The following is a 20166-nucleotide window of genomic DNA, read 5'->3' as shown; positions in this document are numbered from 1 at the left end:
CCCCTCCCCCCATCTGCTTCCTCCCTCCTGGGCCCCATCTGCTGAAATGAGTCCAGAGATCCTGGGAAAACGGGGTGCAGGGACCCCAGTTCTCCTTGAATGCAGTTTTGTGGAGACATCTCATCGGGGCGGGAAGACAAAGATGAGCCCCACCCGCCCCTCTTGTCCGCCCCTTCCCCACACAAGGGCCTGGGGAGGGGGCTCTGTCCCTCTGGACGCTCAGTCAGCAGGCGTTGGCCGAGGGCAGCCAGTGCCCGGCTCTGTGCGGGGCCGGGGATTCAGGCAGGACAAGCCCTGGTCCCCACCTCGCTCTGTGCACAGTGAGGCCACATCGGCCTCTGACCCACACGCTGTCACCTCTGTCCCCTCACCCTGCTTTGTGTTCCTTTAGCGAGTGTCACCACCTGCCTCTGGACATAGCTGTGTCGGTTCACGTCCGTCTCTCCACCGGATGTCAGCTCCACGAGGACAGGCCTTTTTCTGGCCCCCTCAGAGCTGTGTCCCCAAGCCTGGGACAGCTCCCGGTGTGTAGTGGACACTCTGTTTTGTGAGCGAATGTCACTGGACGTGGTCTAGTGGAGGAAACAGGAGGCACAGAGTTGCGCGTGTCCTCAGGGGGCCGCCTTCCTAGGTGTGTGAGGGCGAGTGCCCAGGGGACACGAGCTGGGCACCGCAGCGTCTGCTACAATCATAAGAACATCCTGTCCATGGAGCACTCAGGCTCCGAACCAGCAAACTCCATCCTTCCTTGACCAAGGCCAACCCAGCCCCCGCTGGTGACAACTGTCCTCCTGCTGCCACCAGGCCACTTGGAGCTGCACGCCTCCCGCCTCAGCCCGGCCCTCCCCACGTGTGGAGAGAGGGCTCAGCTGGGGCTCCCATGCTGTGCCTCGGCCGTTGGCCCTGGGGTCCTGCAGGTGCAGTTCGGATGCTGGAGGCTGGATGGGCCCAGAGATGCTGCATTTCTAACATGCTCCCAGGGGATGTTGCTGTTGCTGGTCCACGGAGCACACACTAAGTAGCAGGGTGGATAGAGGTCACCTTGTTTGTGCATTGATGTTTACTGAGGGCCTACTGTGTGCTGGGCACCGAGACACAGTGGTAAGCAAGACGGGCTCGGCCCTGCGCTGTGGAGAAAACAGACAAGGAGGAGCCACGTGCGTGATCCCCGAGTCCGCACATTTCTCCCAGTGTGTCCACCCCAGGCACTGCCTAGAGGGAGCCTGCAGGGGAGCCCAGGCTCTCCCCTCACTGCACTCTTCTTTCCAGGGTGTCAGGGGGGAGGGGACAGGGAAAAGTCCAGCTGGGCTCTGTCCCGAGGCTGGTCTTGGGGTGCTTCCCAATGGGCCAGGTCAGAGGACAGTTGCCATCCAGGACAGGGCAATGGAACTGGGGCAGGAGGAAGGTACCACAGCAGAGCCCATGGGGAAGCTGAGAGCCAGGCCTAGGAAAGCTAAATCCCACAGCCAAGGCAGATGGGTGAGCGGGGAACAGTGCCTGGTTAGGAGCAGGGTCCTTGGAGATACCTGAACATCCAGGAGTGGTCGCTGATGGGTCTGGCCAGGCTGGGTGTGACTGGGTCTCAGAGGGTAAAGGCGCCCACTAAACACATCCCTCCCACAGCCTGGAGCTGCTACTGGCTGTGTGCTGATTCCTCTGCACCCCACCCACCCCATTCTTGGCTATGCAGCCCAGAGCCCTAGCTTGACCCCTGGGCTCTGTAGAAAGCCAAGCCCCACGCCCTCTTTCCTCCCCACACTGGCCCAGCGCCTGCGGGGACGGGGACGGGGACGGGGGTGCTCCGTATCGGGGTGTCGGGGGCTGTCCAGCCCTGGCAGAGGTTAATGGTGTGTTACTGCAGGGGCTGCAGGGGCTCCCTTTGCATCCGAGGGAGGCAGGATGCCTTCAGTCATCAGAAGCAGGTGTTCTGTGTTTGCCTCCCGGATGAAGTCTTCCTTGAAGGTAATAAGTAAAGCGGGTACATTAGGGAAGTGACAGCCCCGGGGCTGGGGGCGGGGAGCATAAGGGAGGATGTGGTGCAGACCTAGAAAGAGGGGTTTGGCCACCAGGACAGAAGAGACCGCGAATGGAGGCTTTTCTGTGAGCCCACGACACCCCCGCCCCAGGGAGAAGGGGGCCTCAGTCTGTGCTTTCCTCTGAGGATTGTTGTGGGGAGGGCGGTGGGGGGCAGGCACGGCAGCCCTAGAGGAGGAGTTAGGCACACGGGGATCCCCCAACTCCCTGCTGTGTGACTTTGGGCAAGTTGCCTTCCCTCTCTGGGCCTCAGTTTCCTCAACTGTAGATGGGGGACAGTGATTTAAACAGCCCTTCCCTCACAGGGGGGTTGAGGACATGAGCCCTAAAAGCCGTGCAAATGGACACCCAGGAGCAGAGGGGCAGTGAGGGCAGTGGTCGGGGGCCAGGGGTGGAGTCTCCACAGGTCTGGGATTTAGAATTAAGCTGTGACCTTGGGAAGTTCCGTTCCTTAACTTCTCAGTGTCAGTTCCCTCAGCTGTAAAACAGGTTAACACAGTCCCTTCCTTGGAGAGTGGCGGTGAGAATTAATGAGGTGGTGCACACACAGCCTGGCGCACAGTAAGCCCCCAACCAACCGTGGGCGGTATCACTGGTGTTCTAAAGGGACGTGAATCGGAGGCACATTCATGCTCCTGGTCTCCATCCACCCTGACTCTGACTTCTTATGTCTACAGAGCCTGGTCTCGCTCTGCTTTGCTCTCTCTGCTTAGGGTACCCATACAATTATTTTCCCCATTTCTTGGGAATGGCTCAGGGAAGGGAAGATGTTGGTGTCTGGCGTTTGGACTACATTTCCCCAAAGAAGCCTTGTTATCATGGTTAGTAGTAGTAGAAGCCATTAGGACTTTTGGGCCAACTCCAGTCTATAACAGAGATTTAGGGAAAATTATTTTCTGAACTTCAAAAAAACTTTAGGAACATTCCTAAACTCTTGGAGAAGAATGAATATCTGTCTTGCACCCCTGCATGCCAGGCATGGTCTAAGTTCTTTGCATATGTTAATTTACTTAATTTTCACAATGATGCAATGAGATTGGCGGTATTAGTCTTATTTATTTATTTATTTCTGGCATATAATTTATTTTTAAAATTAACCTTTTTGTGGGGGGAGGTAATTGAAGAGCCCTATGAAGTTATAAGAAATAATACAGAGGTCTTTCCCTGTTCCTCCCCACTAAGCATAACTATCGTTGCTGGAAATGACAAGAGAACCAAAGGAGCACTCTGTAAAGTGGACAGAGGAAGGCAGACGGGTTAAGGGCCCCAGGACTGGAGGTACAACACGGCGGCAGGATGTCTTAGATCCCACCCACCCACAGAAGAAGGAGACCCAGGCCCAGTTTCTCTATGAGCCCCAACCTGGCAACAGAAGGCAGCCCAGGTAAGCTCCTTCCTCACTGGATCTAACGGGAGCCCTGCCCACACAATCAGGTGACACTGGCCAGATGGATCCTACCCCAGCCCCCAGCTGGGCAAGCATTCATCATCCTGTGGGGAAATTGACATTTAGCTGAATTTTAAAAAAAAGAAAGGAATGAGAGAGATCTTGTGTACCCTTTGTCCAGTTTCCCCCAATGGTAACATCCTGTAAAACTGCAGGACTATATTACAATCAGGAGATTGACATTGATACAACCCACCCACCTTACTCAGATTTCCCCAGTTTTCACTTGTACTCATGCACGAGTATGTGTGTGTACGTGGTATGGCCGGGGGTGGGGCCTCCTCTGCCCACTCTGACCCACTGTGGCCACACCAAAATGGTGGCCCCTACCTGCCCTGAGCTACCCCTCTTCCAGCTGGCTGCCACAGTTTAATGACTCTGTCTCTATGTTCCAAACTGAGATTCCCGAGAGGGGAGATGTGCTAACTTGGCCAGTGTGGACCAGGTGTCCACCTCAATACTGTTAATCAACTGAGGGTTGCTGGTGGTGTGGGAGTGGGAGAGGAACTTCGGGGCTGCGGGCTGAGCAGGGAGGGATGGGTCAGGAGGAAATAATCAGTATTTCTCAAATGATGGGAGTTATGGTCCTTATTTTTCAGATAAGGAAATTGAGGCTCAAAGAGGTACAGTGAGCTGCTAAAGATAGCACAGCTAGCAAGCTGGAGAATCGCGATTTATACCTGAGGTTCAGCTACAATCCAGACTGCAACCCTCAACCCCTCTTGCTTTTCCGTCTCTCCCTCCCATCTGCTCCTCTCACCTGCCGCTCCCTGCTGGGCCAAGCAGAGCAGGAAACAGGGAAAAATGACTCCCCTGAGGTGAGAGATAATGGGGCCAGCTCCTGGGGCCGGTGAGGGTGAAGTCCTGTCGCTCGCTGCCCCCGCAGCACCTGGGGCATCTGCGGATTCCCCCAGAGCCCTGCACCTGACGGCGAGGTTGCCCCTGCTCTCCTTCCAGAGCAGGCCTGAGGAAGTCAGTGCGCCTGACCGTCATGCTCAATTATTCCCGCCAGTAAGAGTTTAATTACAATTTCATGACAGTCATCATGTTTCACCCAAACAGCTGATGATGGCCTTGCGTTTTCGCCTGAGTCCAGCGGTTCCACCGCAGAGATCTTCATCCGAAGCCTTTCAACCCTCACAAATCAGTTCTGATAACAAGCCCTCTTGTGATTGTCGCCAAGTCCAAAGTGGGGCAGACGCAGCACCCTGGTGACTGGGGTTGAAGAAGGCCTTCGCCGGAGCAGGGCTGTGGGGTCTGCTGGCCACTTGGTCCTGGCCTCTGGTTCCAGGAGACAGTCTCTGATATTTACCCAGCGAGATCCATGGGTTGATTCCAGGTAAACAACGGCCAAGGATTTAAGAAGGGAGACTGCAGAGTGGGTTGTACCTGCAGGTGACAGAAAACCACATCCCTGCAGGGGCAGTAGGAGGGAGGGAATGTGTGTTCACCCCCTTCAGGGTGTCTTAGGGTTAGGCAGGTGGCCTTGGGGCAGGTCCTCAGTTTCCCCACTTGGAAGGTGGAGCTGATGAACCCTCCTCCACAGGGCACTTGTGAGGGCCACAGGAGGGGCTGTGGGAAGCTCTGAGCACGCTGCCTGCACACAGTAGCTGCTCAGATCAGTGGCTATTGACTTGAATTGGGTGCCAGATGACTTGCTGAGCTGGGTGAGTGGTGATGGGGAGCCCTTGCCTCCAGCCCTCCCCGTCCCGCCGCTGATGGTCTGCGGAGGCTCTGGGCACCACTGGACGGTGGGAACGTGGGTCTACATGGAGGCCGACCAGACATGGAGACTCAGGGATGTGGGCAATAGACTTTCCTGCTCAAACAGACAGCAGCGCTTTGGAGGCAGCCCCAGCCATGGCTGATAGGAGGCCAGACAGCATTCAGAGAAACTGGGGCAGGTGAGAGATGGCCAGCAGGGTCAGCCCAGGCCTTCCAGCAACAAAACAGAGCAAGGGTGTGTCCTGCAGGCAGGCGGGGTTCTACCCGCTGTGGGGCCCGGAGCCGGTGGTGAGGGGAGATCCTGACTCGGGGTGAAGAAGGGCATCCATAAGATCTGAGAAGAGGGGCAGTGCCTGAGCCCAGAGCTCAGCTCAGGCCCTGGGAATGAGTGCAGCAGACCCCGCGGTACACATCCATATCCCCTCTGCACCCACTGACGCGGGGCCCGCTGATGGAATAACTGGGGGTGTTCCGTGTAGTGTAGGCTCTGGGAGATAGCAAAGATTCTATGGCAGGGGCTGCTTAGGAGCCGGGGAGGAAACAGATCTCATCCTGGGAAGAAGCCATGGCAGAGGGAAAGGAGCGACTGGACTCAGAACAGCGACATCTGGGTTCTGGGCCCAACTCAGTCTCCAGATCGCTGTGTGAGCCGGGGCAAGTCACGTGACCTCTCTGCACATCTGCAGAGCAAGGCGCTTCTAAGAGCCCTCCCAGAGCCTTGACTGTAAAGCGTTCTGTGTGAATGCTCCCCTCCAACCCCCGCCTTAACCGTGACCTGTGGCTTCCCGGCTCAAACCCGCCTCCTGCCGGAAGGCAAAGTCAGCACCAGGAACCCACAGGGTGAGTCAGCAGCCCTCACGGTCGCTGCGTGATGCAGGTCTGGCGGAGACAAGGCTGCTCGGTTCATTAGAGTCTGGGGATAATGTGTCCTCGCCCTTGGAGATGCCATTACGGGGTGGTTTCTGCAGCTTCCTCCTTGGGAGGGAAGAGAACGGGGAGAAGGGGAAGCGGGAGATGAACCTGACTCACACCCCTGGGGGAGAGGCTGACACGGCAACGTTTTGTGCTGGTCTCAGCTTGGAGACTTAGATGCTGGAGGGGAGGCAGCCATTAGGCTCTTTCATCTCCTGTGACGGGAACCTCAGTGCGTAAACCTGGCTTGAGCTCAGAAGGGATTTATTGTTTTTATGCCACTGACAAGCTCAGGGATGAACCTTTAGTTCCACCTTGTTGCAGGGGCTCAGATGATGCCACCAGGATGTTCTCCATCTTTGAGCATCTCTCCCCCATGCAAGGCCATGCTCAGATCCCCCTTCTTGGAGGCCAGATGGTTTTCCATCCAGACTGGAGTCCAGCAGAGAAGAGAGAGCTTCCTCAACAACTAATCAAAAGTCCTGGGCCGATTCCCATTGGCTCCAAGGGTCACACACCTATCCCTGAACCAATCTGGGTCCGTGGGAAGGAACGTGGTGATTGCCTTAATGCAATCAAGAAAGATCCTGCAATCTGGAGGCAGGGTTGATCCAGCCTAAGCCTGGGATGGGCTGAGAGTAGGGGAGGGGGAAATTCTGGGGGAAATTACAGCTTTACTAGTAAAAGGGTGACAGGGTACTGGATGGCAACAGCCTACAGATATCCTCCACTGGGTTAGGGTAGAGGGCAAGAATAGCTAATGTATAATATCAAGAGGAATAGTGGGAGAAAAGCCATGAAGCATGGCTGATCTTACTTCATCTTCCCAATAGTCTAATTAGAGTGTGAGTACTATTATCCTAAATCCAGAATCCTATATTTTAGTGCTGGAAGGATCTTCAAAAGCACCTGGTCTGACATCCTTATGTTTAGAGATGAGGCAACAGACCCAGAAAGGTTAAGTGGCTCTCTCAGGGTCACATGGTTCATTAGCAGAAGACTTATGTCTTCCCAGACAGAGGTCGTTCCAGCCGGTGTTCATCTGCTCAGAGGTGCTGCTGAATTACAGTGAACGCTGTGCAAGGCGAGCCTGGCTCTCACTCAAACCAGGCAGGGCAGCCTACATGGGCTAGAGTCCATCCTGCCTTGGGTGAGTGGAAAAACGGGGCCCTCATCACCTCCCTGCCCCCACCCCCCCAGCATGGGCAGGTGTCTCAGCGGATACACCCAGCTGCTCCCTGCTGGAGACTCTCTCAGAGGATCCTGGGGCTCTTCACGTTTCACACTCCTGATCGGTAGCTGACCCCAACCTCTGCCGCCTGACCCTGCCTCCCTGCAGGCCTGTGAAAGCAGAAAAATTTACTCCAAGAGTATGAAAAATGGTGAGACTCTTCATGGTCATCTAGCCAAAACCCTGCATTTTATAGGAGGCAAACTGAGGCCCAGGAGAGCAGGGGCATTCCAAGGCAGGCAGAGCCATCCGGGTAGAAGGGCTCCTGGCTCCCAGTCTGATGCTTTTCCACCACCCCACTGGCCTTGCTGGTTGCATGAGCCCTGAGCTGCCCTTCCTGTGGCCTCTGATGGAGACTATCAACCATCCACATACTTACACACGGACAACCTCTCTCCCTTAAACAGTATCACGCTTTGCAAGGTGTATCCACTATCCCAGTTAAACATGAAACAAATGAGGGCCGGAAAGCAGTTGCGGATTGTCCAAGGTCGGCTGCCCACCAGTCAGAGATCAGGGCCAGCCCTCTGTGTCTCAGGACAGAAGCCTTTAAAGAGTTTGTGTCACTTACCCTCCTTGATCCCTGCAAGGCTGGAGTCCCTGTAACTGTTGCCCTAGTTATAGATGAAATAATGGGGCTCAGAGGGGCCCAGCCCTCTGGGCTCCCTCACACAGCTGGTCAGTGGTGAAGACGGGGTGGGCCAGCGTGCCTGGAGTCCAGTCTGGTACCCTGTCACCCTGCACACTGCCACTTGTACAGTTGGGAATGGCCTTCCTGAGAGTAACTGGAACCTGACCAGTGGAGCTCTAGACAAGTCAGGGGTTATTTTTCTCACTCATTGAGGTGGGATTCACTCAGTGAATCACTGGGGTGGGAGGTGGTGAAAGCCCAGCAGCTCCAAGATACCATCTGGCCAGCCTCCTCCTCTATCTCCCCTCAGTGTCCTCAGGGTGTGCGGACGCCCTTGAGGTCACAGCGTGGCTGCTCCACCTGGGCCTCCTTTCAGGCTGGGCAGCTGGCGGTCCTCTGGGAGAAGCCAGAGGCCCCTGCCCTTCCAGGGAATTTCCCAGAATGCCCTGCAGCCACCTCTGCCCCGTCTCATTGGTGGGAGCTGTGTCACGTGACAGCCTGCAGAAGGACGGGAAATGGGATCCTCCCAGACCGGGGCGCGAACCCGGTTCCCCTGCATCGGCAGGCGGACGCGCAACCACCGCGCCACCAGGGAAGCCCTATAATGTTTTTAAGTAGGGGAAATTGTTGTCCCGGACAAAATAGGGGTCGTGTCAGGAGGAAAGAAGAGGAGGGTGACTCTTGGTGGGCAGCCTGCAGTCTCTGCCCCAACATTTACAATCTCATTTTCATGTTTGCTACCTCCCTGGATCCACACAAGCCTGTTTGCTGTGATCAGGCAGTGAGAGACTGAGCCACTTGCCCGGGACCCCACAGGAGTGGTTTGAGGAACCAGGCTAGAGCCCGGCTCCCTGCAGCTCCCCAGATCTGCCCTCCTGCCCCGCGTTGTCTGCTGTCTCCTCTCTCACCGTCCCAATTCTCCGCTTCTCCAGCTCCCCAGGCCAGATGGGGTCAGCACATTCCTGCAGGCTGAAGATGAGAGGGCAGTTGTTTATCACTTATGGTTCTGACACAGACATACTTTTGGGCTGAACTACCTTAAGCAAGTCTGCTATGGAAAGTCCAAACTAAAACCAATCCCCTGGTGTTACACTCCCTCTCACATCCTGCTGGTGGGATATTCACTGGGGTAACCTTAGCAGAAGACAGTTGGGCAGCGTCTATCAAAATTCAAAATGCACATGTCCTTTGTCTCAGCAATTTAACTTCTAGGAGTTGATCATTCTGAAATACGTTAGAGTACAAAGCTATGTAAGGATCTTCACTACAATGTTATTTGTAATAGCAAAATTGAAGAAATCTAAATGTCTATCAGTAGGAAATTGGTTACTTAAATTATGGCACATCCATACCATTGAGTACGGAGCAGCCATTAAAATGATTGAATTTGGCCTCTGTGATCTGACTTGGGAGAATGTCCATGATGTGGTTTTGAATGAAGAAAGTAGACTGATGAAAAATACAAATAACATTATAAAGATTCTGATAATCTTGGTTTGTATACAAATAAGTGATTGTATCTGGAAGGACATGTGCCTGTGTGGGAGACTCTCAGGAAAATTCCTCATGCATTGAGGCCCTCTCATTACATGAACTCTATGTCCCTTATCCAAGCCATTTGTGCCTGAGATCCCTTCCCTTTTTGCCTACATCAGTAATGTTCCCATGTCTTCTGGATCATTCCAATTAGTGTACAAACACACAATTAATTCTCTAATCCCCCCCAAATAAAAACAAGTCAAAAGCCAACCTCTTCTGCTACTTTTGTTTCCCTTTACAATAAAACAAAAGTCACAATTATTACTATCTTTAATTCCCCTCCTCCCAGTTTCTTTTCACTGCACTCTAATTGGATTTCATCCCCTCACACTCCACCATAACTGCTCTTGTCAAGGTCATCAAGTACCTATGCACCGATAAACCCAATGGTCAACTTTCAATGACATTTGACCTATCAGTATTTGGAATAGTTGCTCATGGCTCTCAAACCTTCCCTCCTCTCCGCTCTGGGATCCCACACTCTCTCGGTTTTCTCTGCTTCCCTGGTTACTCCTCCTCCATGTCCTTTGCTCGTTCTTTCTTGGCTTCTCAACCTGTAACCCTTGAGTTATTCTAGAGTTCTGCTGTTGGTTCTCTTCTCCTTATCCTCCCTCACCCCCTTGGGGACTTCACCAGACTTGTGGCCTTTACATGCCATTCATATGCTGATGGCTCCCAAGTGTACATCTCAACCTGGACCTCTCCCTAAACGTTAGGCTTATACATCCAGCTGTCTATTCATTCCTCCTTCCCTACCTTCCTGGCCTCCTGCCTCCCTTCTTCCCTTCTTTCTTCCTACCTACCTCCTTCTCTCTCTCTTTCTTTCTACCAAAAATCATATATTATCTCTATAATTTGTGCACGCAAGCTCATGCGTGTGTGTGAAACACCCTTACAAGCAAGAACTATTTTCAAGAGAAAGCAATTCCACACTTTACGAAAAAGATTTCCAAAGCCTTCCTTGAAATGCTACACTCTCCAGAGAGCTACAGGAAATGATTTTGATTTATAAACCCATTTCTTTTATGCTCCAATGCAACCCTTAAAAACCGTCTCAATTTCTGTTTCAAGTTCTGTCCAATTCAACCAGTATTTTCCCATGTTCTTACTAAGAGCTGGGTGCTGTGCTTGGCACTGTGTGGGGACAGAGATGAATAAGATCCATGTTCCAAGGGAAACTGACACTGTCAACTCTCTTACAGAGAAGGCTTTTAAGAAGAACTTACTTGGGCAGCTGATGCCACACGAAATTTAACAAAACCCTAAGCACCATAAGCAGATTGAACTGACAGCCCAGAATGAATAAATGCCCCTGGTTTCTGACAAAAATTCTTTCCTTGATTGGACTCTAGCCTAGTTCCTCTGAACCCTCCTTCTGAATAAGCCTAACCTTAGCTCTAAAGAATTGAACAAAACACTAACAGTTTCTAACAGCTCAAGGCCACATCCCTAGGATGTCCTTAGCCCCTCTTAAAGAGCCTGCCTGACAAAGCTCAAGGATGCCAAAAGAAGTTTTGTTTGTTCCAGCCAACACCTGAAGATATGGCTGCCGTCTCCCAACCTTCATGGGGGGGCAGGAGCCTAACTCAATGAGTGCCACTTAGCAAACCCAGATGGGTTTTATGTGGACCAACCTTCCTTCCCACTCTTTGTAATTTTTCACTTTCCTGACTCTGCTCAAGACCCTGCCATTGCCTCTCTTCCTCATCATTCTCCCTTTAAAACACCGAATCACCTCTGCACAGATTGGGGTAGAGCTCAGCTCTTTCCCTTAGTGTCAGTAGTTATTGAATAAATTCTATTTTCACTGCTGTAACTAATGTCTGGCTGTGTTTATCTTCAACATCTCTCAGGCTGGTGGGGCAGCCAGAAGGGGCATAACTATACACAGAAGGGTAGCTGAGGGATGGCAGGGGGAAGAGCTGCCAAAGTCACCTAGATTTTCTCCTATGTTTTCTTTTAGAAATTTTATAGTTTGCATTTTACCTTTAGGTCTATGATCAATTTTGTGTTAATTTTTGTGAAAGATGTAAGGTCTGTGCCTGGGTTCATTTGTTTTTGCAAATAGGTATACAATTATTCCAGCACCATTTGTTGCAAACACTATTATTTCTCCATTGACTTGCCATGCCCTTTTGTAAAAAACCAGTTGACTATTTTTATGTGGGTCTATTTTGGGGCTCTCTATTCTGTTCCACTGATCTAAGTGTCTAACTTTCATTGTCTTTAAAACTGTAGCTTTATAGTTAATCTCGAAATTGGATAATGTGAGTCTTCCAACTTTGTTCTTTTTCAGTATTATGTTTCCACATAAATCAGCTTGTCAATATCTACAAAATAACGTACTGGGATTTTGACTGGTATTGCATTGAGTCTATATGTCAAGTTGGGAAGAATTGGTGTCTTAACAATATTGAGTCTCAGTTCATGAATATGGACTGTCTCTTCTACTTAGACCTTCAAAAATTTCTTTTATCAGTGTTTTTATAGTATGTAGATCCTGAACTTATTTTGTTTTATATATACCTAAGTTCTTTGGTTTTTTGGTGCTATTGTAAGTGGTATTTAAAAAATTCAAATTCCATTTGTTCATTGCTGGTATGTAGAAAAGCAATAGACTTTTGTATATTAACCTTGTATCCTGTGGCCTTGCTATACTTATTTTAGGTTTTTTCTTTGCAGAATTTTAGTGATTTTCTGTAAAAAACCATGCCAACTATGAATGAAGACAGTTTTATTTCTTCCTTTATGATATATATGCTTTTAATTTCTTTTTCATGTCTCATTGCACTAGCTAGGATTTCCAGTATGATGTTGAATAGGAGTGATAAGAAAGAAGACATCCTTACTTTATTCTTGATCTTAATCTCATCATTAAGTATTGATATGATGTTGGCTGTAGGTTTTTTGTAGATGTTCTTTATTGTGTTGAAGAAGTTTTCCTCTATTCCTAGTTTGCTGAGAGGTTTTTGTTTTGTTTTGTTTTTTTTTTGAATGATGATGAATAGGCGTTAGATTTTGTTAAATGCTTTTACTGCATCAATTGATATGATTGTATGATTTTTCTTCTTTAGCCTTTTGCTATGGTGGATTACACTGACTGATTTTCAAATGTTGAACTATCCTTGCATTTTCAAATGTTAACAGTTCTTGACAATATGGAGTCTTCTAGCCCATAAATCTGGAATAAAATCCACTTGGTTGACATGTTCATCCTTGTTATACATTGTCAGATTTGATTCGCTAATATTTTCTTGATAATTTTTGTGTTTGTTCATAAGAGATATTGATCTGTAGTTTTCTTTTGTTGTAAAGTCTTTTTTTTTTTTTTTTTTTTTAGGTATTGGGATACTATTGACTTCATAGGATGAATTAAGATGTGTTCCCTCTGTTTCTATTTTTTGGAAAAGATTGTAGAGAATTGGTAATATTTCTTCCTTAAATGTTTGGTAGAATTCACCAGCAAAACCATCTGGGCCTGTTGTTTGCTTTTTTGGAAGACTTTAAAAGAATTATTGAATCGATTTCTTTAATAGCTGAAGGGCTACGCAGGTTATATATTTGGCTTTCTGTGAGTGTTGGTAGTTTGTGTCTTTCAAGGAGCTGGTCCATTTCAGCTAAGTTATCAAATTTGTGTGCATAAAGTTGTTCCCTTATTATTCCCTTAGTATCTTTTTGATGTCCATGGGATCAGTACTGATGACCATTTTTTCATTTCCGATATTGGTAATTTGTACATTCTCTCCTGTTTCCTTGTTCAGCCTGGTTAGATAAGAGAAAAAAGCTCCTTAAATGATGAAACCGTAAACTTCAAGGTCAGGTTTTACTAGTTTTTTGTAGATTTTTTTGCTCTCTGGCACATGAAATGTTTCAGGAAGGTAATACTTGCATAATGTATTGAGTTGTTATATCTCAAAATGACAGAAGTTTTGAATACTACAATCCCCTGACCTTAACAAGTTTAGAATTTTAACTTTCAGCAAGTCATTCACAATTAACTGAGCATCTACTATGTGGCAGTCACTGTGCTGAGCCCTGGAATACAATGGTGAGCAAATTAGACATGTTTCCTATCTTCATGGTAACGAAACTGGATAATGTGAGTCTTCCAACTTTGTTCTTTTTCAGTATTATGTTTCCACATAAATCAGCTTGTCAATATCTACAAAATAACGTACTGGGATTTTGACTGGTATTGCATTGAGTCTATATGTCAAGTTGGGAAGAATTGGTGTCTTAACAATATTGAGTCTCAGTTCATGAATATGGACTGTCTCTTCTACTTAGACCTTCAAAAATTTCTTTTATCAGTGTTTTTATAGTATGTAGATCCTGAACTTATTTTGTTTTATATATACCTAAGTTCTTTGGTTTTTTGGTGCTATTGTAAGTGGTATTTAAAAAATTCAAATTCCATTTGTTCATTGCTGGTATGTAGAAAAGCAATAGACTTTTGTATATTAACCTTGTATCCTGTGGCCTTGCTATACTTATTTTAGGTTTTTTCTTTGCAGAATTTTAGTGATTTTCTGTAAAAAACCATGCCAACTATGAATGAAGACAGTTTTATTTCTTCCTTTATGATATATATGCTTTTAATTTCTTTTTCATGTCTCATTGCACTAGCTAGGATTTCCAGTATGATGTTGAATAGGAGTGATAAGAAAGAAGACATCCTTACTTTATTCTTGATCTTAATCTCATCATTAAGTATTGATATGATGTTGGCTGTAGGTTTTTTGTAGATGTTCTTTATTGTGTTGAAGAAGTTTTCCTCTATTCCTAGTTTGCTGAGAGGTTTTTGTTTTGTTTTGTTTTTTTTTTGAATGATGATGAATAGGCGTTAGATTTTGTTAAATGCTTTTACTGCATCAATTGATATGATTGTATGATTTTTCTTCTTTAGCCTTTTGCTATGGTGGATTACACTGACTGATTTTCAAATGTTGAACTATCCTTGCATTTTCAAATGTTAACAGTTCTTGACAATATGGAGTCTTCTAGCCCATAAATCTGGAATAAAATCCACTTGGTTGACATGTTCATCCTTGTTATACATTGTCAGATTTGATTCGCTAATATTTTCTTGATAATTTTTGTGTTTGTTCATAAGAGATATTGATCTGTAGTTTTCTTTTGTTGTAAAGTCTTTTTTTTTTTTTTTTTTTTTAGGTATTGGGATACTATTGACTTCATAGGATGAATTAAGATGTGTTCCCTCTGTTTCTATTTTTTGGAAAAGATTGTAGAGAATTGGTAATATTTCTTCCTTAAATGTTTGGTAGAATTCACCAGCAAAACCATCTGGGCCTGTTGTTTGCTTTTTTGGAAGACTTTAAAAGAATTATTGAATCGATTTCTTTAATAGCTGAAGGGCTACGCAGGTTATATATTTGGCTTTCTGTGAGTGTTGGTAGTTTGTGTCTTTCAAGGAGCTGGTCCATTTCAGCTAAGTTATCAAATTTGTGTGCATAAAGTTGTTCCCTTATTATTCCCTTAGTATCTTTTTGATGTCCATGGGATCAGTACTGATGACCATTTTTTCATTTCCGATATTGGTAATTTGTACATTCTCTCCTGTTTCCTTGTTCAGCCTGGTTAGATAAGAGAAAAAAGCTCCTTAAATGATGAAACCGTAAACTTCAAGGTCAGGTTTTACTAGTTTTTTGTAGATTTTTTTGCTCTCTGGCACATGAAATGTTTCAGGAAGGTAATACTTGCATAATGTATTGAGTTGTTATATCTCAAAATGACAGAAGTTTTGAATACTACAATCCCCTGACCTTAACAAGTTTAGAATTTTAACTTTCAGCAAGTCATTCACAATTAACTGAGCATCTACTATGTGGCAGTCACTGTGCTGAGCCCTGGAATACAATGGTGAGCAAATTAGACATGTTTCCTATCTTCATGGTAACTGGTCTAACATGAGTCATGATATCACAAATAAACAGAAAGTTGCTACTGTGGTAAATTATATAGGGAGAAAGAGTCTATGATGCCAATTCATAGAGGAATTTGACCAAGCTCAGGAAATCAAGGAAGGATTCCCCAAGGAAGAGACAATGGAGCTGAGGTCTAAAGATTGAGTAGAAGGTACCTAGGCAGAAAGTGAAATGTGTTGCTGGTAGGGGTGACAGCACATGCAGAGGCCCTGAGGTGGGAAGGACTACATCAATATGAAGTCCTGAAAGAAGGCCAGTGTATTTGGGGAGGACATAAGGCATGGGAGAGTGTTGGGAACTGATGCTGGAGAGGGCAGGGCCTGGCCAGGGTGGAGTTGGGCCTTTATTCTAAGAGTTGTGGGAGTTGTTCCTGCTAAGACTGGTCCAAAACACTAAGACCACTCTCCAGTTCCCTCTTCTTTGCTCAGAAGGAAATGGGAACTGGCAGAGAACTGTGTTCATCACCTATTGTCTTCCTCATTTAGCCAGCTCTGTGGGGCATTCCCATGTAGTTGTTTCTTTTAAATAGTTTTATTGACATATAAGTTGTAATAAAATTCACCCATTTTAAGAGTATGTTCAGTGATTTTTAGTAAACTTCAAGAGTTGTGGAGAAAGTGGACATCCAACTTGTATTGGAACTTTCGTATCACATATGACAAAGGAACAATTTCAAAGTGGGTGATGTGGAGAAGGGCAAGACGATTTTTCAGCAGTGTGTCCAGTGCCCTACCGTGGAAAAGAGAGGCAAGCACAAGACTGGACCAAACCTCCATGCTCTGTTTGGGCGAAAGACAGTTCAGGACCCTGGATTCTCTTAAGCAGATGTCAACAAGAACAAAGGCATCACTGGGGAGTATTTGGAGAATCCTAAGTAGTACATCTCTGGAACAAAAGTAATCTTCACTGGCATTAAGAAGGCAGAAAGCGTAGACTTAGTAACTTCTCTCAGAAAAGCTACTAATGAGTAATAGGTGGCTACTGCCCTATTTATTACAACACAGAAATGTCTATGACCTTTTTATGCATACCGTATCTAAACTGATCTCATATACCAGAATTCAGATGATGAATGGCTGATAGAATATTTCTGTTGGACAGTCCTGATTTAAATAGGATTGGCTTGTGGCTAAACGATGATCAGCTTTTTGAATTTTGATAGTAATTCTGGTTCAGCAAGGGCTGTCACTGTTTTCCCCTTCTAAAGATATGATTGAATTTGATTAGTAATGTTCAACTTTTCACAGAGATGGTGAATGCCATCTCAAAACCTATAGGAGTTTGGTTTTATAGGTAGATCTATACAACAGTTTATATTAACATATTTAAGTACTGAGGAGATTCCTTTATTGTTTTATAAAACAGAGCAAGACTCACCTGTGTGTTTCAAGTTGTGTTTACCAGCCTGTTAAGGCAAGGGTTGAAGATAAGCTGGCAATGTCTACTTTATCTTTTTGGTCTTAACTATGCCTATTTAATTAAAATTAAAATACAGGGAATTAAAATTCCCTGTATCTAAAATGTTGCCTTTTATTTAATGAAAGGCATTTTAGTGTAGTTTATGTATAATATCAAAGAATATTGAACACACACACACACACACACACACAAACAAGAGTTGTGTAACCATCACCGAAATCCAGTTATTGAACATTTCTATCACCCCAAAAGTTCCCTTGTGTTTGCTTGCAGTTAATCCCCACCTTCCTCTCCCCTCCAAACACACATAATGTCCTAGGCATTCAAGGTCTGATTTGTGTCTCTGTAAGTTTGCCTTTTGTGGACTCTTCATATAAAGGGAGTCTTACTGTATGTAGTTTTTGCATCTGGCTTCTTTGTATAATATATTTCAGGTCATTCATGTGTAGTATGTGTCAGTAGCACATACTGAGTGGTATCCACTGGATGGATACTCATATTTATGTATCCACTCAAATTTGATGGACGTTTGGGTTGTTCTGCATTTTGGTTGTCATGAATAATGCTGCTATGAATGTCTGCATATGAATCTTTTTTGTGAACATAGGTTTTTTATTTCTTTTAGGGAGATTCCTGGGAATGGAATAGCTGGGTATCATGGTAAGTTTATGTTTAGCTTTTTAAGAAACTGCCACACTGTTTCCCGAAAGTAATTATACCATTTTACATTGCTATCTGCAGTATAAGAGAGTTTCTATTTCTCTACTTCTTTAACAACACTTGATATTGTCCTTTTAAAAAGTATAGTCATTCAAGTGGGTGTGAATTAGTATCTCACTGCTGGTTTTAGTTTGCATTTACCTAATGACTAATCTCATTAGTTGAATATGTTAAGCATGTTTTAATGAGCTAATTAGCCATCCATATATTTTCTTTGGTGAAATATCTACACAAGTCTTTAGCCTATTTTTACATTGATTTGTTTGTCTTCTTATTATTGAATTATAAGTGTTCTTGATATATTTTGGATACAATACCTTAATCAGTATGAGATTTACAAATATTTCCTCCCAGTCTGTGGGCTTGTCTTTTCATTTTCTTAATGGTGTCCTTTGAAACAAATTTTAAAAATTTTGATAAAGTAATTTGCTGATTTTTTTTTCTTTTATGGATCTTCTTTTTGATCTCTTCCAAAAAGGCGAAAAATTCTTCGCCTAACACAACGTCCCAAAGATGTATTCCTTGTTTTCTTCTGGGAGTTTTACTGTTTTAGCTCTTATATTTAAGTCTTTAATCCATTTGGGGTTAATTTTTGTGTATGGAATGAGGTGAGGGTTTAAGTTCACGTGGGTAGCCAACTGCCCCAGCATCATTAGTTGACAAGTTTGAACAAATGGTCAAACGTGCCTTGACAATTCAACAAAACATTGAATTGTCTTTGGACCTTAGTTAAAAAACAATTCACCATAAATTTAATGGCTTACTTTAGGACTCAGTTTCTTTTCTTTGATCTATATGCCTATCTTGCACCAATGCCACACTATCTTGATTACTATGGCTTTATAATGTGTTTCAAGGTCAGGTAGTATCAGTCCTCCAACTTCGTTCTTTTTCCAAATAGTTTGGTCTATTCTCTGTCCTTAGAATTTCCATATAAATTTTAGAGTCAGTTTGTCAATTTCTATAAAAAATCTTGCTGAGATTTTTATAAAGATTGCATTTAATACGTAGATCAATTTGGGGAGAATTGCCAACTTGACAATATGGAGTCTTGTAGCCCATGAACATGAAATGGCTCTCCATTTATTTAGATGTTCTTTAATTGATCTCAGCCATGTTTCATAGTGTTCAGTGCACAATCTTGCCCTTCATTTGTTAAATTTATTCCTAAGTATTTTCTTATTTATGATGTTATTGTGAATGGCCATATGTTGATGTTTTATTTTTACCAGTCTGGCTGTTAATTCTTTCTCTCAGTTTCTTTTTCCTGGAAATGACCTCATTCTAAGACCGGGCAGAATCAGGAAATCAGGAGGGCTTCACTTTGGCATGTTCTGTGCCTCCAGCCTGCCTTCAGAAGACCCAGGTTTCCCAAAGCCCAGACACCAGCTGATTGCAGCTCAGAGTACAGTTAACCTTGGAGGCCCCAGATAAATGACAAGGCTGTCCTGTCAGACAAGAGAGTTTAGAAAGGTGGGAGCCACAGGAAGTGGATCTCACGGGTGTGCCCTTCATAGGGGACTTTGGGATACAGCAGATCCCAGATGTGGGTCCCAGGAACCGTGAGCAGGGCTGCGGGCTGGAACGGTGCCCTGGGCGGGGGGAGGGGTGTGGTGTTTGGGGGGCAGGGGGTGCGGTTGGCCACAGAAAAGGGCAGTGGCTGAGGCATGGGCAGCTCTGGGCAGCAGGAGGAGGACGCTGCCCCGACAGGACTGCTCACCCACGTGCACAAGTGTTCACCCCGTGCCAGGCGCTGAGCTTGTGGCCGAGCCTGGAGCTGGGCTAGAGCTACTCAGAACCTTGGGGCGATATCAGGCCTGGAGCACAAGTGGGGGTGGGTCCCAGGATGGGGAGACAGGGCAGCCAGAGGGAGGACCTGAGAGGGGCTGAGGGGGAGCTCAATATCTGTCAGACCAGTGATGGAGACCAACTAGTGAGTGCCTACTGTGTACTTCACACAATGCTTTGCTTCTTCTCATTTAACTCTATGAGGATGGAACTGTTATTGCCTTTGTTTTACAGATGAGGAAACTGAGGCTCTGAGAGGTGACATAACTGTCTGCCAGGCACCAGCCTCTCCAGCCTCATCTCTCACCTCTGCTCCACCCCTTAAAGTTACAGCCCATCCTCCAGCCATTCCAAACCATGTGTTCCTCCTTGAACAGGCCAAATGCTTCCCAGCCTCTGAGCCTCTGCACATGCTGTTCCCTCTGTCTGGTGTGCCCTTCCCACCATGACATCCCAACAAACTCCCCCACTCCCCCCTCAGTTCAATGTCACTCTGTGAAGCTTGCCCGACCTCCCCAGGCAGATTCACACAAATCCTGCTCGGAGCTCCCCCAGATCCCACACATCCCTGCAGCCAGCCCTTCTGACAGCACCAGACTCTCCTGCTCCTGTATTCTCACCCACCAGGCTTAGAGCTCCCGGAGGACCAGGGTATGGCTTATAAAGTGCTAAATAAGTGCTTCTGGGCGCCTGAATGAATGAATGAGTGAGCAGGTGAGTGAAGGCTTTGGACCACGGAAAAGTGAAGAGACCCCGGGGGTCATATCTTGTTCTC

The 20166-nt window shown here is 46.3% G+C and overlaps 1 pseudogene; it reads left to right on the top strand.

Annotated features, from left to right (window-relative positions):
* The first annotated feature begins 4285 nt into the window (after positions 1 to 4285).
* LOC102985014 (cytochrome c-like) lies at positions 4286 to 16435 on the top strand (annotated as a pseudogene).
* Positions 16436 to 20166: the final 3731 nt, after the last annotated feature.

This window comes from Physeter macrocephalus, chromosome 3 (genome assembly GCF_002837175.3).
Source record: "Physeter macrocephalus isolate SW-GA chromosome 3, ASM283717v5, whole genome shotgun sequence".
Classification (NCBI taxonomy): Eukaryota; Metazoa; Chordata; class Mammalia; order Artiodactyla; family Physeteridae; genus Physeter; species Physeter macrocephalus.
This window is presented reverse-complemented; position numbering and strand designations above follow the sequence as displayed.